The sequence below is a fragment of the Giraffa tippelskirchi genome, chromosome 11 (genome assembly GCF_054371585.1).
Source record: "Giraffa tippelskirchi isolate mGirTip1 chromosome 11, T2T-mGirTip1v1.2.pri, whole genome shotgun sequence".
NCBI lineage: Eukaryota > Metazoa > Chordata > Mammalia > Artiodactyla > Giraffidae > Giraffa > Giraffa tippelskirchi.
In genome coordinates this window covers 99629504-99657284 of record NC_137285.1, presented here as the reverse complement: position 1 = coordinate 99657284, position 27781 = coordinate 99629504, and the positions used below count along the sequence as shown (strand labels likewise).

Below are 27781 nucleotides of genomic sequence, written 5' to 3'. Positions count from 1 at the left end.
TAAAAATATATTCATCATCTGGTCTCTGCAGAAGCATGTTATCTCACTGGCTTGGGAGGCTCCCTGCACTGGTCCAGCAACCGCAAGTCTGTTTAGCCATAGGTGACAAGAGTGTGTGGCCCCACGTCACCTTTCTTATTTTATTAAAAACTCTTATTTTAAGGGCATTGTCAATAAGAGAGTCTGAATGCCTCTGGATCATAGAGCTAAGAGGCTGGTAAACTGTAAACCCAGCTCTTTCTTCACAGCTCCTCTGAGGGACAGAGAACCCATGAGCGTGAGAAATGGGAATTTATCCTTCATTCAAACTCTGTGTGTAAACCAGTATGGACAGCAGCTGATTACAGTGTGATGAGGGATGACAGGGACCCAAGGCCATCCTCAAACATCCCTGCATTCCTTCTCCAGAAAGTCCTCTCTAGCTTTATAGAGAGATGTATACAGGTGTATATGTATGCACACACAAAAGTACATCCATGCACGCATATACCCACACAGCAGAGTCATCCACCCCAAAGGCAGCATGTTGACAATGAGGTTCAGATTCTAATGGGGTTGCCTTCACAATGTATTCAGCCTCTCCATCTATAGCAGTCTCCTTCTAGGAGCCTGATAAAAGCTCCCTTCCAATCCGCTGGGCTCAAGGGTAGACTCTGAAAGCCATACTATACTTAGATGACTGCCACGGACTGACCTGCATCTCCCTCCCCACCCCAAGTGCACATGTTGAAGCTCTAGCCCTCAGTTTGACTGTATTTAGAGATGGGATCTTAAAGAGGTAATTAAGGTTAAATTAGGTCATGCAGGTGGGGCCTTCATCCCACAGGATTAGCGCCCTTATAAGAAGAAATATGAGAGAGCAGCTCCCTTGCTCTCTCTTCCCTCTCTCCCTCTCCCCCATCTCTTCCTCTCCCTTCCCTTCTCTGTCTTCTTTCTCTCCTGCTCTCTCTCTGCCGTGTGAGGACACAGCAAGGAGGTGGTCATCCAAAAGCCAGGAAGAGGGCCTTCACCAGAACCTGACCATGCTGGACCTTGACCTTGGACTTTCCAGCCTCCAGAAATGTGAGACAATAAATTCTGGCAAAACGCCCCAGTCTGTGGTATTCTGTCATGGCGGCCCGAGCAGATTGACAGGATCCTTACCACAAGGCCTTCAGTGAGTGAGCAGCCGCGGGCAGACACCTATGCAAGATGCAGCAACAGATTCCCTCTCTAGAGCCTGGGACACAGACAGGAAAGTTCAATTAAGTGCTGTTACAGGTAAACCTGGCTGGGAGTCCTGGGATGGTCATCTTTAGACCACCCTGAGGGCTACAGCGAGATAAAAATGCAACTAGGTGCATGGGCTGAATGAGGCTGAGAAAGAGAACACTGCCCAGTTTCCGACAGTGACTTTTCAGTTCTGCTCACTTGCCTTTCAAAGGTGGGCTGTATCCCTACCCTCAGGTACCATGGAACACTCCCGTATTATGACAACAAATAGTCTTGTTTATTTTAAGCCGGCACAAATCTTTTTTTAAAGCTACAACCCAAAAAAAGCCCTAAGTAATAAACACGAACATAGACACTGAGATCTTTAAGAGCCAAAGCAATGTCTTCTAGGTGTTTATTTAACTGCCCCACCCCCACAGTAAATGCCCACATTCTACAGAAACCAAAGTGACAAGTATCCATTGAACTGAAACCAGGTCCATCTGCCAAAAAAACGCTCCTTAAAGAACCAGAAACCAAAGATGGCCCAACACAAGCTTCAGACAAAAGTCAGTCATAAACAACAATTGCCTCTTTGCTCGGCCACAGATCTTACACAGACTCTAAGGATGCCATATTTTCCCGTCTTATGTGCCTCACACACAGGGTGTGCATTCAGTAAACGAAGAATAAAAGGCCGTTTCCATTTCTGATCCCACCCTCTGCCAACCATACCAGGCACACATCTGCTAGAATAAATGGTTGCTATAGAAATCACCATTTTTGGAACAGGCAAACCCAGTGTCTATGAAGAACGCAGCCATCTCAGCCCTCGGTGAAATCTGTGGTCTCGAGACTCGGAAGAGTCTTAGAGGACAGCCAGTACCTTGCAACCAAACTGACCAAAGCCAAGGTCATGACACCTCACGTCTCTGAGAATCTATCTGGACAGCCCAAAGTGAAGAGTTGCCAACAGGAGCTGAGATTATGTTCGAGGACCCTCCCTTGGGAGTAGAGCCAAATCCAGAGATGTCTGTGAAATGCTATAAAACTGGAAATATGATATAGTGGGTGAAGGCTTGGAATCCAGGATCAGACAGTCTTGGTTTCAAATTCAGGCTTGACCACTTGGAGACCTCATAGCCTTGAGTAAGTGACTTAACCATTCCATGTCTCAGTTTCCTCATCTGTAAAATGGAGATAATAATAGTCCATAGTTCATGGGATTATATTGTTATGATTGATTAAATGTGATAGTGTATGTGTATGTGTACGTGTGCATGCTAAGTTGCTTCAGTTGTGTACAGCTTTTTGCAACCCTATGAACTGTAGCTCGCCAGGCTCCTCTGTCCATGAGATTTTCCAGGCAAGAATACTGGAGTGGGTTGCCATTTCCTTCTCCAGGGGCTCTTCCGGAACCAGGGATCAAACCCATGTCTCCTGCCCCTCCTCCATTGGCAGGTGGATTCTTTACCAGAGTCACCTAGGAAGCTCAGCAATGTCTACAGTATGCTTGCTAAATAGCCATGGTGCTGGCCAGAATCAAGAACCAGACATAGGAACAATCAAGACAAAGAGCAGAGTCATGGATTTCATGTTCTGATTTGGTGAGGAACTACCCTCCCCATCTTATTTCCAATCTGGAGGCTGACTAGGGTTGCCGGGGCATGGATGCTTCCATCAGAAGCGGTGATCTTCTGTGGCCAGCTCACACCACCGTGCACGTGCACCTCTCCTCCCTACTCTGCCTCCATGACTCCACATGAGCAGCTTGAAATCAGTCAGAGTGGGAGGATTTCTACCACAAAAGTTAGCAAACGCTACAAATCAGGTGTTTTTCATCTTGTAGAATTAGTTGTTAAACATTTCCTAGCCTGGGGGCTGCCGTCTATGGGGTCGCACAGAGTCGGACACGACTGAAGCGGCTTAGCAGCAGCAGCAGCAGCAGCAGCAGCATGTCAATGAAAAACCTCCCTCACCAGACAAGTGGGATCTGAGATTTTGTACCTAAGATTCTGTGCAGTCCTAAGGTTTCTCAGGCAGGATGTCACAGGACACAAGAACTGCAACTGGGCATCCCTGAGAGGGGGTCTAGTTTTCCTAGTTTCCTAGTTTCATCTGGTTTTCCTCCATCCATCTGACTGTGGGGACTGGCTCCCTGACAAGGCCCTGTAGATGAGATGCCATCTTGGAGGGGCTGAGGTTACACGGGTTCTCAGGAAAGGGAAGAAGAGCCCTGAAGGATGGGCAGAAGATTTAGAGACGAGGGCTGACAAGGAGAAAGGACCCTATGGCCCCTGCTGGTCCTTTCCTTTTTCATCTTGTTCAATTCCTACACTTCACCAGAGCTCCAGTCACCATCCCCATAATCCACAGACTCTGTCTATCAAAGGTTCTCAGGTCCCAGAGAAGGCCCTGACTTGGTTCCTAGCACGACACTGCCACCCTTTAGGGCTTGTGATCGGGATGAATTAAGAACTCACCCAAAGAGAGGCCAAGGAAGAATGCCGAGGAATGCAAACTTGGTGGTTTCTAGGGGTGAATATGTAGTGGGTATCAAGAGGGTACTACTGCAGTCCATGGGATTGCAAAGAGTTAGAAACAACTTAGCTACGGAACAACAACACACCAAGAGGGAGAGGAGTTGAAGAAAGTGGGACAAATCAGAAGGGATTCTCCCATTTCAGAGTATAGCAACTTGTAAATACAAAGAGAATTCCATTTTAAAGGATGAGATAAAGAATGGACTATGCAAAGGAGACAGCGTGACACAGGAAGAGACCTAGGTTCAAGGTGAATGAAGCTGCAGGGACCCTAAGGAAGTCTGGTAGGGGGACAGCCTCTCCATCACATGCACCCCACCAGATGCTCTGCACCTCAGCCCCACTCGTTAGCAAGTGCTGGCTCCACCCCCAGAGTCCTGAGACAACCCTGGAAACAGAGTGGTTTGGGGGTGGCTCCAACGGCCTCTCTGGTCCCCAGGAAATTAGAGAAAGTCTCTGCTGGTCTCTCAGCAGCTCCCCTCCTGGAAAAGCCCCAGAAAGCCACCTAGCTCCTTCCACTCCCTCCAGCTCTGTCCACAGAACTCTACCCTTCATATTGTTGTGAGAGAAGACTCTCATCTTTCTTCTGGGAAATCCCTCCTCCAAGGAGAGCTGCTCTTCCCTCCAGAGGGAACAGTCCGGGCGATAAAGAGCGATCCTCACCAGTGGCAGGCATGGCAGCGGGAAGGCTGGGTGTCAGTCAAGGTCCCGCTGGGTGACATCTGGCCAGGCACGTAACCACTCTGAGCTTCACGTTACTGTCTGTACCCCGACATGAAAACACTTACCACAGACCTCTCGTGACAATTAAATAAAGTACCTGCTTTTAAAGTAGCCGCCCAGGGACTGACACAAACAGCAGAGGAGAGGCGGTGCCTTGGCTTTTGTTGAAACTCACACTCCACATCACTGGAGAGACCCAGGCGGGACAGACAGAAGCCCCCCATCACACTGTTCAACCCGAAACTCCTGTGGCCCCACACCCCCCTCCATGCACACAGCCCTGTGCAAGCTCTCTCTGGTTTTGCAGGAAGAGAGACTTCTGCACCATGCAGAGACACAGCGGAGACCGAATTAGCGGGTCCCTAGTAGGAATTCTTCCCAGGAAATCCTACAAGAAAGACCAGGCTTCCCAGAGGAGAAGGCGGTGATGGAGCATGAACACACATGTGCGTGCACACACTTGCTCTCATATACTCTCTCACACACACCCTCTGTCACTCATTCACTCACATATATGACCCCCTGCATCCTTCATCACAAAGGTCAACCTGAAATGTCCACTGAACTCCAAGTCACTGTCCGAGTGATCCATGATCTCCTTCACTGCTCCAACCTGGAGGCAAGCAATACTACGAGAGCTCAAAAACACACTACAGACACATGCCTCAGGCTTTTTTTTTTTTTTAAGAAACACTATTCTCTTCCTAACCCCTCACTCAAGACTGACTCCTCAGTCGGTGAACTATGAACGATGAACTTCAATGAACTATGAAGCAGGAGGCCAAGCTTCTGGTCACTTCCTATCTCGGGGCCTAAGTTTCCTCAGGGAAGATAACAGCATGGTCTCCAAGTTCTAAGATTCCATGATACCCATTCAAGACTTAGTCAAGATTACCATAATAACAGCCTCCCCAGTGGCTCAGGGGTAAAGAATCCGCCTGCCATGCAGGAGACACAGGAGACATGGGTTCAGTCCCTGAGTTGGGAAGATCCCCTGGAGGGGGGCACGGTAACCCACTCCAGTATTCGTGCCCGGAGAATCCCATGGACAGAGGAGCCTGCTGGGCTATGATCCAATGGGTCACAAAGGGTCAGACACGGCTGAAATGACTGAGCACACACAAGCACCATAATGATAATAATAAACCTTACCAAAACTCTAGTCTCTCTTCTCCAGAATCTGTGGATTTTATAAAGTCATCAAATATGCAAGAGATTCAACACTAATTTCAGACACACACCTGGGGTCCTGTGATAAAGTCTGCTGTGTCTATACAGCCAAGGATTAGAGTTTCAGAGTCGTGATTTCATCAGTCACTAACTATTAAGGATTAATTAGGAGTGAGGGAAGAGCCCATGGCTCGGGAATCCAGACCTAAGGAAAATATCTATCTCTGTTCTCCAGATGTCAGCACACACACGAACAAAGGTCTTTGATGAAAACACTTCTCATTATTCAGGGGACTCCAAAAATACTGTTTTCTGCCATGGAATTGAGATACTTCTGATTCTTATGCACTCTAAAGCATCATCAAAAGTCAATAAACATAACTGAATTCATACACAGAAAACTTTGACTTGTCAAAATATCTTTCCTTCAAGACCCGCTGCAAATAAACAAACAACTTCTACGTGGTTTTCCCCAAGATCTCCTCCGACAGCACATCCAAAACATCAACTTAATTTTTCCACCCAGAATTTCTTTTATATTCCCACCATCCACCAGTTATCCAAGCCAAAACTCAGGGGTCTCTCCCAACTCCCCCCCTCACAATCCTGCCCAACCAGGACCCGTCCATCTCATCTGCCAGTTGCCCTGATCCCTCCACCTCCCTTGCTGCTGTCATAATTCAGCCTGCATTACCTTGCCAAAAACCACTCAACAGGCTCCTAAGTGGTGCCCCTGACTCTAAGCTAACCCCCACAAATCCATCCTCAATTCCACACTCAACAGACTCTTGCTAGAATGTATTTCCTATTATTTCACTCTCCTGATTGAACGCTTTTCAACACTTTGCCCCCCACACACAGAACAAAGTGCACGTCCTTTTGCTGACAAAGTCCTTCCCAGTAGACTCAATCTCGCCTGCAACCACAGCCTCTACCTACATCACACATCTCAAGCTCCAGTGAAATCCAGTGGCCTGCAGTTTCTCTGCTCCTTCCTCCCCTGGGCCTTTGCACATGCTGTTTCTTCTACTTGGAATGCCCTGCCCTCTTGCCTAACTAGTGATCTTTCTCTTGTCTTCCCAAACTCCACTCAGATGTCACATCCTCCGCAAAGTCTTACCTGCAGCCTCTCGCAAAGCACAGTCACGGCTGGCCTCCATTCCCTCTATACTGTGTTCTTCACTTTATCACCATTTCTATTATACCCTAAGGGATTGGTGTGTCCCCCTACTAACCTACAAGATTCCTGGCAACAAGGACCATCTCCTGGGATGCCTGTATCCCCACCGTCGGTTATGTAGCAAAACTCAATAAATAGCTGTTGAGAGAATGAGTCAGATGGGGCCATGCTGGTCTTGGAGTTTCCAACGCCATTTCCTAATTTTCTTAGGGAACATGGTTTTACTCTGTCTTCTATTACAGCCATTTGTGTACCAGTTCTAACCCCAAATTATGAGCGAGGAAAAGGCTTATGCTTCCCCATTACCTCTCCAACAGAGCCAAACACATCTAGTAGGTATTCAGTAAATATTTGATGAATTGAATAAAGTGAGTTCAAAGCAACTCTCCAGTGGAGATGTAACTTTAAACACACACACACACACACACACACACACACACACACACAATGTTCAATGACCTACTTAGGAGGCCCTGAGAGGTTTCCAAAGGTCCAAATATCCATCTTCTGAACGGAGGGTTACAGAGGGTCAGATTCCAACCTGAGAACGAGGAGTAATTCAGCAAAGCTCAAAAGGAAGACTGTATGTTGCAGGTCAATAGCTCCCAGGTATTAACACCTCCCTCTACCCCTCACTTAAACACATGCATGGAGACTCTTGTTTCTTTCTTCTAGGTCTTTCTGCCCCCAATTTCAGCAAACACACATTTGCATACACCACCCGGAAGTTGGAAGTGAAAACGTCCCAGGCAAATAAAAAAGTAGGCCATGTAAACCCATCTCCAGAATATTCCCAGTATTTGTGATCTCGTGGCACACGGCCAGGGCCGGGAGGGGATGCGGCCTGAGGCCCAGTGCTCTGCACACACGTGTGAAAAACCAGCATGTGCCCGCACGTGTGCACCCTGGGAGCCTGCATGGCCAGCCCCCGCCTGCCTCCCCGCCTTTCACCCTCCCTTCCTCCGGGAAAGATAAATTAGCGGCCTGTCAGTAGAGGACAGCCACAGCAGTTGTGTTTCTGTAAAGGGGCAGTGGAAGTGTCTTTGATTAATGAAACCCTAATACGCGCCTGTTAGACAACGTCTCTTCAGCAGCTTTGAAGGAAGACAGATCCTTTCCAACAGGCTTTAAAAATAAGAGGAGAAAGTCCTGGTGTGCACCCACCATCCTATCAGGTACAGGACCCCCGTTCCCATCTCCAGCTTCCCATAGTGCGGCCTGGGGCTGCCCCGGGGGGAAGGGCATCGAAAGGAATGGGTGGGACCCACTTCTCTCCCCGCAACAGAAGAACGTGGGACTTGCGCCTGCTCACTAAAACCAAGACCTGCCCATGTGCTGAGAGTCCTCTTGAAGTCCCAACAATAGACATCAAAGCTGATGGTCGGGAGCTGAGATAACAAGGAAAAGGAATAAGAAGTCTACCTCACCTTTGACCTCCCAAGAGGTGGCAGACCCCAAACACTTTCAGCTGGGCTGGAGGGTGCACCCGCTCTCCACTCTGGTCACATCCACATAAAAATGCAACCGCCCCTTTTTCTGGAAGGTCTTTTCTAGAGACAGTAATACAGAGTTTCAGCTCCTTGGATGAGGGTACAGAAATTAAAGAGGTCCTTCAGGCTTTCAGCGATATTCCACCCTTATACAGCCTGGTCCTACCTCCCCTTTAACAAAAGAAGGAAAGGGAAAGGAGGGAGGGAGGAATAAATGAATGCATGAATCTGTGCTCCTGAGATCTTTATTTCTGTGTCCCTCTAGCCCATCAATGTGGAATGATCAGCAGGACTTCTATGAAACGCAGTTCAGGACCAGAACATTCTAGGGAATACATTAATATCCACCCTGACTTACATCCTAAGTCTTGAAAAATAGCGTATATTCTGTAAAATAACATATGTTCTGTTTCTGGAAAGAACTCTGATAAGAACTGAAGCAAATGTTTTTTATAAACACTACCGCTTAACTCATCTCCCTGCACCTTCTATAGCACTAGGGCTGGAACTTGGCAGCAAAGACACAGATCAATCAGATGAGAAAATAGAATTTTTTTAATATTCCAAATATTCCAAGGTCTAAAGAATGATATAATAAGCCACTCATATGCAATGAAGTCCCCCGTGGGTCTTTTCCCAATCGGATTTTTCCCTCCCAAACCCACAACCCAAAGTAACTTCTCTCATCAATTGCCTGCCTTCCAACAAACATCTATTGGTTCCCTACTTCGTGACAAACACCGTGCCAAGTATTAGGAACACATTCTCCAGAAATCATCTCCAATTAGAATATCAGGTTACTCTAGACTCGTAAGAGTATTTATAGTATGTTCTACTCATGGTATTTCTACTTATTTCCTGAAAGTATGTCATGGAGACAGAAATAGTATTCTTTCTACTGAATCACCTGGAGGTTATAAGACAGCTGACAGGGAGAGTTTTTCAGTACAATTTTATCCCTACCAACCATTACTTCCACTAATAAATCAGCTTTTTAACAGAAAGAGAGTAGGAGCTTAGTTGCTTCAAGTACTTAAAACTAGACTAATCTAATATCGGTTAAACAACGTTTTGTTGAATGACTAATTGAATGAATAAACGAATATACAAGTAAAAGAATAAACGCCAGGTTTCAAGTGAAGACTATCTGGGCAACAAGACAGCTAACTCTGGCTGCCCCCGAGAACCTCAACAGAGTTGGCTCTGAAAAAGACACCCCCAATCAGCTTCATTTAGGAAGAGGAAATGAAAGGATGGGGAATAAAAACAGAATGAGGGTTAACTCAGAAGGGTCATTTCATAGAAGGTCTGCATTTTGTAACCTCTTTTCCCAAACAGATCTCAAACTAGAGAATACTTCACAAGGGCAAAGATCATGACATTTCTATTTGCCTTCCATCACTTCACTCAAAGCAAAACACTTGTCTGGTGCTCTGGGAGAATAAAAGGTCATGATTAGACGGGTTTTAGATTGGGAATATCCTGAGGTCAACGTGAGCAGCTCTGAAATTCCTTCTTCTCTTCCTTTTTTCCTTCCCAAAACTCCAACCAGTTTCCAAGTCAACACCTCAACCTTACTTATGCAAAATACACGCAATGTTAAACTTCCAGGCCCCAGAAGCCTTTTGGGAAGGCTATACTGGTCTCAGAAGAGAGCTTAGGAGAAAGGAATGGATGAAAGTTGATCTGTCTGGTAAATTGCTTACTCATAAATAATTATTGTACAGTGACTGCTGAAGAAAGTGAAGAATTTGAAGACAAGACAGAACAACAGAAAAACGAGGTCTTTGCTCTCAAGTAAAAGTCTAAAAAGGAAGGTTAGAGAGACTTCCCTGGTGGTCCAGTGGTTACGACTCTGCAATGCCAATGTAGGGGGCACAGGTTTGGTCCCTGGTTGGGGAGCTCAGATCTCACATGCCACAGGGCTTGGCCAAAAAAATAAAATAAAATAATAATAAAAATCAAAATTAGAAAAGAAAGCAGCCTGCCCTTCTGCCTCAAGTATCAAAAAAAAAAGGAAGGTTAGATATGCAGAAGTATTTCTGTCATAACCTAGAAAGCAGTAGGTCCTTTGAGAGGTCAAAATAAAGTGTATGGAAACAGAGGTGGCTTTATGGAGTTTTTATTTCAAAAGCCTCGGTAGCAGAGAAGACCAGGAGAGAGAATGGGGTGAGGCTGCCTTCTGCGGACGGACAACTCGTATGTAGGAGGAGTCTCTTCAGAATAGGGAAACTTTCGAGAGGCAAGTACGTGCTGAAATCACCAGAACAACACTCCCCTCAGAGAAATGGGGCCTCAGATGACCATGGATTTCTTTGCGGGAAAAAAAATCAACCTTTGGTCTTCACCCTCTCTTCTTCTCTTTCTTCCCCTTCCCTCTCTTCCCCCCTCTCTGTTTCAGTATGTGAATACCCTACAAATCCAAACTTTAAAACACGACCATTAAAGGCTTTATACTCTCTGTTCTATAGACATCATGGTGACATTTTAAAATTAGATAAATTACAGGGATTTCCCTGGTGGTCCAGTGGTTAAAACTCTGCCCTTTCACTGCAGGGAGTGTGGGTTCAATCCCTGGTCAGGGAACTAAGATCCCACATGCTGTGCAGTGTGGCCAAGAAATAAAAATTTTTTAAAAAATTAAATTAGATAAATTATAAAAATGGTATATGATATAAAAGGAACCATAATCAGAATTACAGGACAAATGATAAACTGGAAAAATATCTGCTACGCCTTCAACAAATAAAGGATGAACATTTCTGATTTATATAGAAAAAGAACCAACAAAAGGAAAAGACAAAAACCCAATAGAAAAACACACAGAATGTTTAAAATTTTGATGTAGTCAGGTACATAAAGATAAACCTCTATATACTTCGGGTTTTGTATTTGACCTGTTAAATATATATATACAATTAAAAATGTACCTCCCCCAACACTGAAGAAAACATATCTGACAAGTGCTCACAAAACAGAAATTATTTACTGATGTGGGTCTAGAAGCCTCAACAAAGAGTTAGGGTAAAGAGAAGAGGAAAAAATGTGTCTCAACAGCAGCCAACAAAAACACTAGAGATAAATAAATTCAGCATTCTGGCATCTGCAGACCCAGAAAAACTAGACTACAGATTAAATTAATTAGCAAAACCACCCACAACAAACCAACAGCACCAGGAAAGGGAGACGAAAGGGGGAAGGATCGGCTGGGCGCTGTCAAAACAGAGGTGTCAGAAAAGCCTGGGCACAGTAACTCCTTGGGAACTTCAGTCCATCAGAGGACATGGTGATCTTGGTCCCATTCATAATGTTTGCCTTGGCTGAGAGTCTAAACCACAAAAACATCTGTACAGAAGGAAGCAACTGATTTCAGTGAAATCATCCTGGAAACTTTTCACATGTCGAGAGTCATTTCAGGAAAAGACAATGCAGTTCATGGTATGCACTGGACGCAAGAATGATGTTGTCAACAGCACTGGCCAGCTTCTCTCTTCTCTTTTGGTATGAAAGTAAAAGTGGGGGGTGGTGTTCAGAGATGGAGAGGGGAGGAGAGAAACAATTTAAGGAGCATAGGCAATTATATAGGTTGGTTTTAATTTTGAAACTAGTGCTTAAACACCAATGGTATCGCCTTCAGCTCTCTAGAAAAAACAGTGTAATTAGGTTCACTCAACTTAACTTAAAACATGTCCAGTCATTAAAATTTTTCTTGATCCAGCCAAGTTATTGCACATACACACACAGATCTCTAAGCCAAAAGTACATCAAGTCCCATCAAGAAACAGCAAAACATGTCATTGCTTTTCAGAAACCATTCTGGCGTGTCATGACCTTCCTTAAAGATAACGTTCTCACAATTAATTAATTTATGAATTGCCCCTCCCCCAACGTGCACAACAGGTTCTATGCAAATTCTTGAGCTTTTAAATTATACTGTTAATGAAAGCAAATAAAGGCAGTTAAAAGGCAATTTGCTCAATTGGTGTTAATATTTAAGCACAGCATGTGTAAAAACAAGATCACAGAATTCAGTTTTTACCAAGAAAACTTTAACCCAACTTTATTTCCAACAGATCAGACGAGTTACCAAGAATCTGTTTTTTTCCCCTACCCTTCAGCATCAGGTAATGAAGCTTTTTATTAAGTAAATATTTCACATTAACCTCATCAGTTTCTATCACTTAGAAATTCCAATCTATAAAATCAAATCAGCTTAATCATGTTTAGATTAGAGCCTGTGTCCCGAAGGCAAACTGAATTGTTTACATCTCCGGTCTCCTCGACACACTCAGGTACCAAGATTCCAAGGTGTGAGAACAGGAACTTTCCCACCACCTTGCAGATCCTGAGGTCTCTCCTGTTGCCTGAGTCTTATTCCTAGAATCTGAGCCAGTGAAACCAACCCATCGGTCTTGGCATCTCTGCCAACTGTTTAAAACCAGCCTCACACAGAAGTCCTAGAAGTTTACCAGCCAGGAAAGAGCAGCTGCTGTGACGTTGCCCAGAGCACACCTAGACTCTCCCACACAAGAGAAAACTATCCAGGTCAGATTTCTAACGTCTAATGTCCCCTGGGGACCCCAGATGACTGCTCTGGGGGGTTTCCGCCCACAGGTTGCTACAGAGGACTGCTTTATGACCAATCTTCCACTTCAAGGTCTGAGTGAGGTACATAGATCTCCCAGAAAGCCTGAGCCCCCCAAAGGGAGAGGAAAAAGAGGTACGTGGGATGCAGTAAGAGGGTCAGCCTCTCTGGGATGTGGAGGCTCCCTGCCAAGAGCCCTGAGACCACCCCCAGCTCACACATATTCCCCTAACTCTGCTCTACTCTCCACACTCCTTCTCCGGGAGTCTAGTGCCCATAAAACATAGCATTTCAAAGAGTACAATTCTGAATATGATGTTGCAGGCCTTTAAAGTACTTGAGGGACTTCCCTGGTGGTCCAGTAGTTAAGAATCCACCTTCCAATGCAGGGGACATGGGTTTGATCCCTGGTCCGGGAACTAGATCCCACATGCCATGGGGCAACTAAGACCTGACGCAGTCAGATGAATGAATAAATAAATACTTTTTAAAAATAATAAGGTATTTGAATTAGCAGGCTCCCCTAGAAGTCCTCGTGGGGCCCCCGCCAGCTCCTGCCCCTAGTCCTGGCTCATTCGGTGCACCTCTGTACGCCTCACTGCTCCGCCCGGCTGGTCAACTGAACCACCGTGGCCTCAATGTTTTATCCCATCACCTAAGAGAACCGGCCAGGTCCGCCCTGCACCAGCTCCAGGGAGGCTGGTCCTGCTTTGCATCAGCCTGGAACCCACTGGGAGAACAGCCCCCGACAGACAGTCTTGTCTCTGAATTCAGTCACTAAATCTCTCCCCTCCCCTTCTTCCCTTCCCTCCTTCCCCTAAGCCCGCTTATCCCCAAACCATTTCTATTCGATTAAGGGGACTGGCCACAGCAAGGATGTTTACATTAGGCTCACTTCCAGGCCATAACCCGTCCTGAGGGAACACATTCCTAATGGGGCAATGGAAAAAACTATGCAAAACATCTGGGCCTCTCTGTGCTCCCAACCTCAGCCTTGGGGAATCAACCTCCAGGTCTCCCCAAGAGCGAGTGCCACGGCCTGGGCAGCAGGGGACAGGGCCTGGCATCAGGGCCTGGGAGGCCAGGGAAGCTGCAGACATTTTCAATCTAGCAAAGACTTGACCCAGCCAAAGACGTCCCTCCTCAACGCACAAAGAACTAATCTCACTCACCACAGCATTATTTCTGGAGAAAATAGCATTTTCCAGAAGGCCAGTTCAGGACTGGGACAAAGTTCCTTAGAAAACTGCCACTTTCAAATGGAGAGCTAATGAAAAGACAAAGCTAAATCCACTAGAAGAAGGAGCAACAGTGTTTCCCAAGGATAAGGACATGCCCCATGCTCTTCCTGCCTCTGCCTGTGTGGGTGTGTGTTCAGTCACTCAGTCTTGTTCGACTCTTTTTGACCCATGGACTGTAGCCCCCCAGGTTCCTCTGTCCATGGGATTCTCCAGGCAAGAATACTGGAGTGGGTTGCCAAGCCCTTCTCCAGGGGATCTTCCCAACCCAGGGATCAAACCCAGGTCTCCTGCACTGCAGGCAGATTCTCTACCATCTGAGCCACCAGAGAAGCCCAACATGGGGTAGGATGACCCATATGCCCCATCCACAGTCCCCACAGGGGACAGACTCACTAGAGAAGCAAACACAGAAGGTGCATAATCGCAGCTTGGCAAAGCCAGTTCCATCCGGATGCTCACGTCTAACCATCAACTCTGAAGCCAGCCTATCCCAATAGTCACAGAGAAAATCCAAGGCATTAGGAGCACAAGCTAAGCAATTAGACAGACCTGGGTTTGATTTCCAGACACCCAACTTAAAAGAATGGGTTAAACAGCCTAATCTCTTTGAACATCTCATGTGTACACATGAGGTTTCTCATCAGTAACACCAGGATGCCAAAGGTCTGTCGTGGGGACTGAATGAGGTAATGTGATGTGGACCCAACACTGAACTCAGAGCCCACTGCACCCCAGGTGGTCAACCCAGGGGAGCTGCCTCCATCATGCCTAGGGAAATCAGTCACCACTACCAGCTACCCTCCTCGACCCTCCTGGCCATTCCCTAATCACTGAGGTGTGCGATAGAGTGCCGAGTGGGGAAGGAGTGGGCGGAGGGGGAAGGAGGGGGATGAGCTCAAAGGTTCACCATGATGTTAAAGTGAACTCCTTCCAGAACAGAAGGCAGGGAGCCATGACGGAGGAAATCTGTGAATAAACACATGGACCTCAATTCCATTCTAAAAATCAGAGATGTACTGTGACCATTTCTGTAATAACAAAATCTGGCTCACTGATTCATGCTGGGTTTTTTTTAAAAAATGGAAAAAGTAAAGAAAAAAAAGATTCCTAAGATGCTGGAGATGCTAGGTGTTGTAGCTAGCTCCAGAACATACTTCCTAATGGCCGCAGATATTTTGTACACTCAGCTGTTCTTTGTACCCTCTTTTGTCAAGAGCCTGGGGTCTCGGAGCTAAAGTTGGCACCAAAAGACCATCTGGGGCTTACACACAGAGGTTTAAATAGCTCAGTGAATGAACCCTAGAATTAATGAATGAGAAAGCCGTATGGTCGCTCTCTGCCTGTCCTCTCCGAGCAGCACTCAAACCCTCCCAGTATCTTCTACGATGAATGCTTCCGAAGTACAAACCAATAATAATAAAGGTAGGAGGTGGAAAAGGGATCCCATTACAAGGAAGGACAACTTAAAAAAAAAAAAAAAAACAACTTAGCCCCAAATCTCCTGCTAAATTATTCTATTCACTCCAGGTTAATTAGAAAAATCTCTCTTCCCAAATAGGACAAGGGAAAAAAAAGTGGAAGTGCACACTGGTGCCAAGCTCTAGCCATTTCAGTCCAACACACCACTCCTCTTTGAAAAACATCTATCTCTAAGGTCAGTTTGACCAACCTTTTCTGCAATCAAGAGTCTATAGCTCTCCCAAGGTGCATATGTATATACATTCACAACACACAGTGGAGAAAAAGTCAGGGCTATGTACCTAACCCCAGGGAAAGAAACAACCTTTGGGTCACTTGTAAAGCTTTACAACTGTTCTTCTGAGGTGGAAAATCTAGCACTGCCCTCACTTTAATAGGCTCAAATATCATGTTCTTTTGGAAAAGAGACACCATGGGAGAAAAGACCTCTCTCCAAAGCGACCTGCACTGCCACCCTTGGCAGTCGCTGGATTTATTCACTCTAAACGACCAAGCGTTTCATCACCAGGGAGGCCAGGGCATGAGAAAGCAGGGCTAACGTGAGAAAGTTAAATTAGATCTAAACACAAAGTGTTTTATGTAGGGTGCTGTTACAAGGTCTAAAGAGCTCTTCTCTGGACATTATCAGAACCAAAATAGGAGGGATACCCAGGCAGGTGTCCAGGTAGGTGAGTCACATGATGCCTGAGGTCCCTTTCAGGACCCGGATCGTAATGCAACAGAGACAAATCCAAAAAGACAGTAGGCAGACAGACTGAGCAATCAGCCAAGCAAGGGGACCTCATTCAGGCTTGACCGCGGACAAGTCATTGAACCCTCGGGGGCTCCACTCTCTTATCTCAGCTACAAAATCAAAGGGATCACCAGGATCCCTCCCACCTCGCAGCTGGGTTTGCTGTATCAGGTAAGACTGTCTTTCTCGGGGCGTACGGATGTGCGGAATTCCTACGTGTACTCCTAACCCTTCCCAAGCCCAACTGGTGAAAATACAACTGTGCTTTCAAACCACCATCGTGTGGGGACTAGGCTGTGAAGGCTGGTCCAAGTGGAAAAGTCTGGGCTCCAAGGAACCAGGATCAGAAAAGCAGACAGACCAAAGACACAGGGAACTCACATGGTAAGAGAGGAAGAAGAGAGGAGAAAGAGCTAGCCTTCCTTGAGAAATCAGAAAACAGAAGACGGTGAAATCGTTAACCCGCAGGCCAATTTTCACAGGCTTCTTTTAATGAAATGACTAAAGAAACCAAGGTCAAGCATTAGGATTTTATTTCCTTTTTCTATATAATCCACTATGATTTTTTTTTTTAAAAGTCAGGAACAGAAGCAAGGTTCTTGTGACCTCAAAAGACGGTAAATACAGCCCCAAAATGAGCCCAGGCAGAAGGGATGAGCTGCCTTCTTTTCACAGAAGAGACAGAACGCTTCATAAAGGGGCAGCCATCCTATCACTGATGGGAGTACTTGTTCCACGGGAAGTGGAGGCAGACACATTGCCAAGACCCGGCATTTTCTTCCTAACAACCCTCAGCTATTAAAGGTTAAGACGGACTGGAGGGAAGGTGGGGGGAGGGGGGGAAAGAGTAAGGGGAGAGGAAAACATTATGCAATATTAGAATGCTACTTTTATTTTAAAAGCCATCATGTGTAAAGCATTAGTGTTTTTGAAATTGCATTCTTGAGTTAATTAAATGGACAATCTTTTATACATAAAAGTGAAAGAAAGCAATTAAAAGCTAAATGAAGAAAAACTGCCTTTCCCTGGTGATCTGGGCTACCCTGATCCCTTTGTATTAACAGGGAGCCAAGACAAGGGTCTCCAACACCACTGTCCAAATGTCTCTTTTATGGCCCTCTCGGTGACAGTTTGAGAAGCATTTGTCTTCCTTCTAAGTTTACCTACGAGACTGTTAGGATAAGAGAAGGAAAGAGCGGGGGGGGGGGGGGGGGACAGAAAACCTCATCTAAGCACAGCCAGCAAGCAAAGGAACCCAGAGACAGGCCAGCTCTCTCTGCCTCCAAGGAAGCCTTAGTAGATACCTCACCTCTCTTTTGTCACCTCCACCAAAAAAACAGCCACACCCAACGTTTCAGCCAGAAGAATTAATTAAGAGTTTCGGGCTGCCTGACTAGTCTCAGCTCATAGGCTCGTTGCAAGAATCAGAGACTATTCAGATCACAAGAGAAACTAAGATGAGTTACCATGTGCTGCTATGTCCATGTCTCAGGTGCCAAATACCAACTGGTCTAATTTTTCACAGACATATCTTGCCCAGGTGGGTGGGCTGCTGTTGTTCAGTCACTCAGTTGTGTCTGACCCTTTGTGACCCCATGGACAGCAGCATGCCAGGCCTCCCTGTCCTTCACTATCTCCCAAAGTTCAAACTCATGTCCACTGAGTCAGTGATGCCATCTCATCCTCTTTTGCCCCCTTCTCTCCCTGCCCTCAATTTTTCCCAGTATCAGGGTCTTTTCCAACAAGTCAGCTCTTCATATCAGGTAGCCAAAGTATTGGAGCTCTATGGCTAAAACTGTTAATTTGCCTGCCAATATGGGTCAGGAAAAGGCAAGTCTAGTTTGCAGTCTGGTGACCAACCTTGACCTCAGGGAAGACAGGAATGGCAAACTCCCCTTCTGATGGCCAAATGAATTCAATCCTGCTACTCAGAGTGGTGGAGAACACTCTGGTGCCTCTACAAGAGTGTCCCAGTGATGAAAGGAGCTACTTTTCTCTTTTGTACAGTAAGAAGAAAAGCAAGAATGGGTCAATATCCATTCAACAGGATGGCTGGTTTTCCAATGGAAACATGCTGCAGAAGCTAAATGGATGCTCTCTGTTTTGGAGGCTGGTGAGCTGAATGCTATGATGAGATGCCTCCAGAGCCCAGGTCTTCTGATTCCCAGGCCACAAGATCTCCTACTTCATGGCTTCTGGGAGGTCCATCATCTTCCCTGAATCTGACAATCATACCCAGAAAGATTTTGGAACATGCATGCAAACCACCACAAAACAGCACCAATTCACTCTCTCATCCCTGCTCGCCCTCCGACCTGGTATTGCAGAGCGTTTTAAGAACAGGGTTGATGGCTAGCTATCCTGGGGTACTTTCTTTTCCCTTCCTACTATGGAAAAAGAGGGGTATATTGGAAGAAAAGGCAACCAAGAGATGGCCAGGTCCAGCAAGAGCGAGAAATGTTCAGTCTTAGGTGAGTAGCAGGACTGAGTTCTGGTATCTTTCATCAGCAGTGTCCTTCGCCAGCTAGCAGGCCATGTCAACAGGCTGGCACATGCTTGCGAGGTTCTTACAGAGCTATGCTAAACCACTCCCTCGTCTGTTTCCATCCTTTCTGCCTCCAAAGTAGGAACTCTTGTGAGGCAGAAGACGAGAACATAGCTAGTTGCCAGTTTTCCACACATGTTCAACCTTAGAAGAAAATCTCAACCTCTATATAATCCAAACACATCCATGTAAAAAGAGCCTCCATGGCTCCAGAGGTGCTTGCTTTGGTTTCTGCTCCCTCCCCTGCTCCTCTTTGGCCAACGATCTCAGACTGGGCACCTTGACCAAAATGCTGGTCTGAGTAGGAAGGAAGGAAGATGAGACCAGAGAAGAAACTGGCACGGATAACCCACAAATTCAATTATTCAGCCCACACACAAGAAAGAATAACTTGTTAGATTTCTCTTTGATTCCCTGGGCTCCAAACCCACACACTGATGTCAGGGAGGGGTGCTAAATAAGGCACCGAAATGAAGCTCCTTTGTGCTGTAACCCCACAGGCACCCACACCTCCCTCTGCGATAGAAAGCTCAGCACCATTCACTCCAGCCAAACCCCACTCTGTTCTGCGGCTGAGTTGGTCTTGGGCCCCAACTTGTGAAAGGAATTCAGGATGGGTTATACGTTACCTGTATCTCCACCCCACATCTCCTAAACCATCTGATAAGCGCTAGAGAAAACATCCTGTGTACAGAGCTGGAGATGCTGACGCAGGGTGGGGGAGCACCAACAACACAGGGCCAACGAGAAGTTAACCCCCCAAGAGTTAGGGGCCCACTCTTTGCAAGTTCAGAGAAAGCAAAGAGAAGAAAGATTCCACTGGCTGTTGCATGTGGTTACCAACACAAAAATGCAAGCAGAGACTTCTGCGTCCCAAAGTTAAAAAAAAAAAAAAAAAAAAACCCAAACCTCTTCAGTCCTAGCAGACGGTACATGCTAAAAAAGAAATGAAAAAAAAAAAACCTAAAAGTGTGTTTAAGCAGAACGTTCAGCCGCGTCTCAGAGCTGGTACAGCCCCTGCCCTCTCAGTTCATCTCCGGGTTAACGATGCTTTGGATCCAGGCTGAGGAAGCAGGTCTGCCTCCCGAATCCCAGTTATTTTCTGATCCTCCTCCCTGCCCTCAACATAAAGTGTCGGTAGCTCAGTCGTGTCCAACTCTTTGCGACCCCATGGACTGCAGCCCGCCAGGCTCCTCTGTCCATGGGATTCTTCAGGCAAGAACACTGGGGTGGGTTGCCATGACCTCCTCCAGGGGATCTTCCTGACCCAGGGATCAAACCTAGGTCTCCTGAATTTCAGGCATAAGAGGGCCCAGTCTAAAGGCAGGAGACTACTCTCAATGACCTCAAGGCTCTCCCGGCCCCTACATTTTAACCTCAGTGATCACAGCGTTAGGGCTCAAAGCAGGAATAATCATCAATGAAACGAAGTGCTGTTTTACAGACCTCTGGTTCCAGCATCCTTGGTACAGTCATATTTGTTTTCAAATACAGTCTTTTAATGTTCCCAGCAGCTGAGAGGGGCAAAACGTAATGGTTTGAAAGGACACTCACTTTTGATTGGATTTGGTTCCTCGGGACACACAAAACGACCTAGCTCTGGCCGACTCTACTGTCCCCACCTGACACTCGGCTGGCGCTGGGGTCCATGATGGATATGGGGGAGCATTAAAGGCTTCAAGGCCAAGGAGGGAGCTGCACAGAAAGCTCCAGGATTGGCCTTTTTTCTATAATTGCCCTAGGCTCTCCTGCCTATAAAATTTTGTAGGCACCTAATAAATAATTAAGTGACTGTTTACCTCTTACTAAACCACACCTCAGGGATACGAGACTGATCCCAGGGCTATCTGCAAAAAGCACCCCTCTTCCTTCGTATGTTAGGATCATCCCAGAAACACTGGCCCAAGCATTTCCCAACTGGTTCATTTCCAGAAGATGCGGGGGAGGGGAGTTATCAGGAAGAAGGAAAAATCTGAACAAATGATTCCACCCTGTCCCTGAAACCACTCTCACTGCAGTCATGATGGATGAGGAGCGTGATGACAGATGACAAACCTCTCTCCTGAAAGCCCCACAGTGAAACGTTCACCGAGGATCCCAAGCTCGGTCCATGCATAAAAAGGCAAGAGCGCGTCAGGAACGGCCGCTGAGCATCCTCAAACCCCAGGGAGATCCAAACCCAAACTTGGCTGCCAACAAAGCACCAGCATCTTACAGCTACAGTAAGAAACCCTTCCCAAAGCATTTTTTAAGGATTTTTTTTTTCCCTTAGAAAGGGTAAATTGCAAATCTGCAGAGCGAAGCAGCTGAGGCCCATGGCTCAGTGGCCTGTGAATGAGGACACGCAGCCGTCGGTGATGTGTCTAGTGCCAACCCCAATATACCAGACAAGACCCATGAGACCAGACACAGACCACCAAGCCAAGGAGGTCCCAGGTGCGGAGGCCAAAGGCAAGGGAACACATGTCTGCCCCAGGACTTTTGTTCCTTGGAGCAGGGCCCAACTTCCTACGGAAGAGAAATGAAAAGCCACTGGGAAAACCTTGCCTGTTCTCTCCCCATTTCGACACCACCAGTTCCTTTATCACCACCATGATGGATACAAAACAGAGCCACAGTACATGAAAGTGTCTCCATTGTGTACCATGACATCAAAAAACAAAGAAATACAACCAGGTCCCCTGCTCTCATGGAGGGAAAGGAGGACAAGGGAACCAACATTTATTGGGCACTGCAATCAAAGCAAGGAGAACGACATATGTTTTTCCATTTGGTCCTCACAATAACCTTACAAGCTAGGTGACATCATCCTCATTTTACAAGTGGCTAGGAATGTGTACATGACATGTCTAAGGACACACAATTTAAACAGTGGACAAACTCTCTCAATCTTGGTCTATCTTGGTTCTAAAATTTGGGCTCTTTCTACCATATCATGTTTCTCTTTAGTCATGCAAGGCTCTGAAAACCCCTCAAATAGATCTGGTTAAGTAGATGAATTACACACAGTCCTAGGAAAATATGCTTCCATAGCTCAAAAAGACAACAATGCTGAGCTGGAGGATATGGGGAGGGCTGGGTCATAACTGAGTAGATATTCTACATCCTTTAACAGGTGGTAACTATCTAAAATAAACACTCACCAAAAAACCCCAAAACCCAGATTGCAATGTTTCTGGCCTTAAAAGCCCCTCTGGATCTCCCAAGAAGCTTGCCATGTGACTACATCCTCATTAAAACTCCTCTAGGGTCTCTCCCCACCCCAAAGGTCCTTCTGGATTCCCAAACCAGCACTAACTTCTGTGAAGGCAGTAAACACCTGATCTTTCCAAGTGAGGAATGCAACAGCCATTGTCTGGTCTCACTCTGCATCTATAATCATCCCAGTCTTATAAAAAGTTAATAATTTCGTAAAGCTAGAAGTGCCACCTCTCACAAAAGGATCTATCAGAAAGGTCAGAGTCACTTCAGTTCCCAGCACTGCTCAGTGATTAAAAATCTCTGGAAAACTAAAATCACTAGAAGGGTCCTCATTGGGTTTCCTCTCTTTCCATCAGTGGCTGAGCAAATTCAAGAGAAGAGAAGCCAGCTTGCCAACCCCCAACCCCCTCCCCCACCCTCGCTACCAAATTCTCACATATGCTCTATGACCACATCCCATTACCAGCAGGATAAAATGCTTCCTAGAATCAGTTTTGATTTCAACACTTTTGTCATCCAGCCAAGTCGGGACTACAAAAATTAAATAAATCTCAAATATGTTCCAGCCTCCTCAGGATCAGTCACCTATCATGTCTACCATATTATTAGACACTAAGGGTGTGGGAGCAGTGGAGAAATAATTTTTTGACTTTGACACCTGGGTCACCGGCCTTTCAATCAGTTGCACAGGTCCAGCTTCATTCACTTTTCCCAGGTTTGAGCTGGTACTCAACTCACCAAGCCCTCCTGCCCATCACCTCCATCTAACGTTAAGTGTCACCTCAGGCTGAACACAGCAGAGAGGGAGATGACTGGATAAGCCATTTACCCTCCTGTGGAAAACAGAAAGGAAAGCGACGTTTGCCACTGTTGATTAAGGAGGACCTGACAATCTGGGGTTAAAAAACACAGGAAACAAACAAAAATCAGGGCTCAGAATATCTCGGTGTCGCTAAGAGATCAGCTCCCCCGTCTTTGGGACCCCAGTGCAGGGCAGCAGCTCAGTGGTGGTGACTCCGGGGTGCTCAATAAGGAGCTTGTGTTTCCTTTCAGATCTTTAACTCACTTTCTGGCAAAACAAAGCCGAACTGACTGTTTATGTGTAAGTGTATTTGAAGACACAGAACACTCACTGGGCTAGAGACAGAAGAATGCTTCTTAGGTGCAGGAACACTGGGAGGGTGTGTGCCATTGACAACCCAACTGCACCAACACAATACGCGTTTTACACCCTGACAACCAAATGTATTTGAAATATATTTTATAACCACTGAATCCCTAAGGCAAGGAGAGAAGCTGTATCACTGTTGCTCTTTTCCAAAATGGAAGACCATGTGAAAGATCCAGACTGCCTCCCTACTCTCTCCAAAGCTGACCCCTTACCCTAACACACACACACACACTCACACACACACACTCTTTCACTCACTTGAGTTGACAATGCACAGCTCTAAGAACCATTAACTCACCAGCAGGCTGGGTCACAAGACAATAGTATTATCCATTAGTTAAAATACAACCCCACTGGAGACTGAGATTAAAATGCTTATTTACTGTCGGTCACAGATATGTTTCTTGTTGCATTTTGCTCTTATTGTTGGAAAAGCATTTATCAGGGAGGATCAGGAGTCTGGAGAGAACGGAACTGGTGTGAGCCAGGTACCCGGAGAAGAGATAAACTAAAGAACACCTACACTTCCTTATTATAAGCTACACTCCTTCTTTTAACTGACCACATCATAAACATTCTAAAATAGATTTATGATCTACATGTTCAGAGGATCAGAGTTATCTACCTCCCTTCTTCAACGGGGGGAAGAAAAAAGCAGCCTGTGAGACCACTGTTTAGAAGGGCAATTCCATACTTAGAAAAACTAAAATCAATATCTGTTGTAGCCCTTCTCTCTCCCCCTCAGTAAGATCATGGTTGTTTTAGGAGGATACAAGCTTCTGAAATGCAGCCTTAACAAACAAAACATTGCTCAACTGTTCCAGAGGCAGGTGTCATAAACAAGCAGCCACATGGCAAACATATTGATTTCCCAGTCCTTATCTCACGGCAACCAGTGTTCAGTTACCAGGCTTCTTTAATATGTAATTTACTGCAGGGGAAGGAGAGCAGGGCCCAGGATGTCTGAAATATTTACTGGAGAATTCGGTGGTGGCATGGAGGCATCCCACAAGGGGTGGCAACGTGCAAGCAACTATGAATCCTGGCTTGAAAACCACAGTTGATCATTAGCATTTCCAAACTGTTGAACGAAAAGGCTTGACCCCACCCCTCTCGTCCTAGCCAACAACCCATGACTCTGGCACCATTGATCTTGGTGTTATTTACATACGGACATATCTCCGCTGTTATTTACATACATACATATCTCCGCTGTTATTTACATACGGACATTTAATTTTTGCCAAAACACTACAAGTAAATTACCTTTTATCTGTTATATGGGTTATACTGGACCCTTCACTTGCTTCGCAGCCCACCTGACTCAAGACAAAAATAAAGAGGACCCCAGCAGGGTGCGGATTTCAAAAGCTCCCATGCCTCGTGAGAGTGTCGGAGTTGGGTTTTTTTTTTCCCTTTTAATTTAAGTCAGACTTCTTACATATCCCAAGCTGCAAAGCACCAAAAAAGATCCAACGCTAATTAAAAGCAATCAATGTATGGTTACATTAAGTGGGAAAGCAGTTCTGTGTCTGGCGTTAAAGGTTGTAGGTTTAAAATAAACCTAGAAATGCCAAAGTTAAGCATTTTCAGATCAGCGCCAAGGCGCCCACACGCCTGGTACTATATATACGGCGAGGCCCATACCTACACATGCTGGCCATTAAACCCTCAGACACACAGAACGAGGCTGCTGGCTACAACGCCACCACGGGGTAGAGGAAACTTCCATTTCCAGAACTGATATTTTCATCTTGAGATACTAACTTATTTGGGCATAGATTTTTCACTGTGAATTTCCTTAGGAGTTTAAAATTTTTCATTTAACTAAAAATCCAACTAAGAGGAGCTGAAAAGTTTCTGCTAAGAAGCTCACAAAAACCTCTGGCTATGTCTACAACCTTTGGCGGGGGACGAGACTCACCACAGATGGGGAACAGAAAGCTTCTAAAAACCTGACCACACAGGTACAAAGTCAGAAAGCATAAACACCTTTTCCACAATTTTCAGAAATTTTGCAAACCCAGAATGAATTTCCTTCCTCACTGAAACCTCCCTGTGTTTGTAAAACCACAGACATTTTTAAAAATTATTGACGTAGAATAAAAATCAGGGGGGCAGATTTTCCTCAGCCTTCTCTCTGGGAAGAGGTCAAACAGAGAATGTATCAGAGCCAAAAAAGGGAGACTTTTCTAGAACCACATGAGTAATAACAACACAGGACCTCAGCAAGTAATCGTACCACCTGAGAGGTAGATGTAAGTATCTTATCCTGCTGATAACAATACTGATGGTTTAAGGGTGCTGGGCTAGTGGCTGATAATCAATACTAAATCTAGGTAACTGTTTTAACATTTTTAGCAGAGGGCTTTTAACAGTATGATAACCTAAGTGTTTTCCAAGAAATTTTGTTTCAAAAGCCAGGTATCAAAATTCATGTAATTTTTTATCGTGGTAAAACAGACATTACATTAAAAGGTACTATTTTAGCTATATTTAAGTGTATAAATCAGTGGCACTAAGTGCACGCACACTGTTGGGCAACCACCACCATCATCCATCCATAGAATGTTTTCATCATTCCAAACTGAAACTCTGTCCCCATTAAACACTAACTCCCTATTCCTACCCACCACCAGCCCTTGGTAACCTCTATTCTACTTTCTGTTTCTATGCATATGCTTCTTATAAACATAGATACTTATAAACATAGAAACGGAACCACGCAAGACTTACCTTTTATGTCTGGCTTATTTCACATAGAATTATGTCTTCAAGGATCAGCTATGCTATATCAAGTGTGTGTGTCAGAACTTCCTTCCTTTTTAAGGCTGAATAATATTCCATTGTATGTATTTACCACATTTTTATCTATCAATTCATCGGTCAATGGACACTTGGGTTCTTTCCACTCTTTTGTTATTGTAAATAATACTGCTATGAACATGGTTGTACCAGTTATCTGTTTAAGTCCCTGCTTGCCATTCTTTTGGGTCCATACCCAGAAATGGAACTGCTCATGAAACACATTTTTGTTCCCTTAAAAGGAATCTGTTGTTTGTGTTTTGGCCTCCAACACCTTCTTCAGAACCAAAAAAAAAAAAGTCAGAATCAATTTGAAAAACTGCAGTCAACAATGTTGCTGAAGCAGAAGGCCATGCAGAGAGTGCCTCTGAGGTCACAAAAGTGCCAGTGAAGTGTGACCCCGGGCACAAACTGGGAGCTGCAGCTGAAACCCTCCACTTCCTCGCTTGAGGGGTAAGAGTTTCACGTCCAACACCAGAAGTGCACCTGAATAGAGGAAGGATTTGTAGGGTACAAGGATTGTAGCTAAACACTTAGTGAATGATCTGAATATGCCATTACTGCCTGGCACCCTCATGAGCTAACGGTGTTAAAAACTCAGGCATATTTTTCTGACACGACCTTATTTAAACCTGCTGGAGACTTACTGTACTAAGCAGCATGTGAAAACTAGCATGCTGACATATCAGGTCATGCAAACATGCAGGAGACTTCCGAGGTCTGTTCTCCCAGCTCCCAACAGCTTAATAACTTAAAATGCCAAGGTAAAAAATTACATGTATATCTTTTAGGATACACATGTTTAGAGGTTTGTCTCACCACAAATCAAAAAATCATAGACAATCCAAACCCTCCAAATTTTAATGAAAACCTGGATGTTAGTTTTCCACCATCCAAAGCCTGGCAACATATTTCAGCTCCACTGGAGATAAAATGAGAGACAAGGGAAAAGGCAATTTTAGGTTCCTCTAAGGGAAGTCGCAGCTTTAATATTAAAATGGCCCTGGGATGTTCAGACTATGAGGAATTTACTTTTTCATAGAATAAACCTTTCTTTTAAACTCCTTTTTTTTTTTTTTTAAATACAGTGTCTTAAGTAGATCTTTTGGAATTTACAAGATAAATACTGGTAATTTGATTCTTATCTTCTCTAAATCCAATTCTAAGCCAATTTTGTGTAAAGGACACTAATTATGGCCTACAGGGAGAGAAAAGGTAACCTATCAGAGAGAATACATTTGAAACATTTAAAAGGCTATGGGACCCTGAAAAGTTAAATAGATTTCAAATCTATCAGAGTAAGAATAATAATTAGTTAAATGGAAATTATTCTCAGGCCCTGGTCTACTTACCATGGGCTCTTCAGAGTCTTGTCAATACAGCATCCAAGGGTGCTCAGGCTAAAGGGACCTGGGGTTACTCTATCACTGGCCTAGGCCTGGCAGTGGCTTTTTAAAGTCCCAGCGTTGATAAGCAACACTACGAGGAAAGAGGTGAGCAAATCGGATCTTCCTGCAAAGGGCTGAACTCTGCCTTGTTAACGGGTCTCCCCCTGCCAGCTCCATATCCATGCCGAAGAAACTGGTTGCATAAGATGCCGTGCTTTTCCAAACTCAACCCTACAGACGGCAATGCCAGGGACTGGGGGCTGTGTGCCTGCACGTGGCCACTCCTATACCTTCCTGTTGTTTTTCTTGGCCTTGGTCACCAGAGACAGTCATGTT

General features: G+C 45.4%; 1 protein-coding gene and 1 long non-coding RNA gene across 5 annotated transcripts in view; both read right to left on the bottom strand.

The window, feature by feature from the left end:
- The window catches only part of ZBTB16 (zinc finger and BTB domain containing 16), a 198109-nt gene that overhangs the window by 133556 nt on the left and 36772 nt on the right, over positions 1-27781 (bottom strand). The window lies entirely within an intron of this gene.
- Positions 5161-17873, bottom strand: LOC145527197 (uncharacterized). Its single transcript, XR_014069563.1, has 3 exons — positions 17802-17873; positions 8235-8357; positions 5161-7348 (listed from the first exon to the last, which is right to left on the bottom strand). It is a non-coding gene; the product is annotated as an uncharacterized LOC145527197 (long non-coding RNA).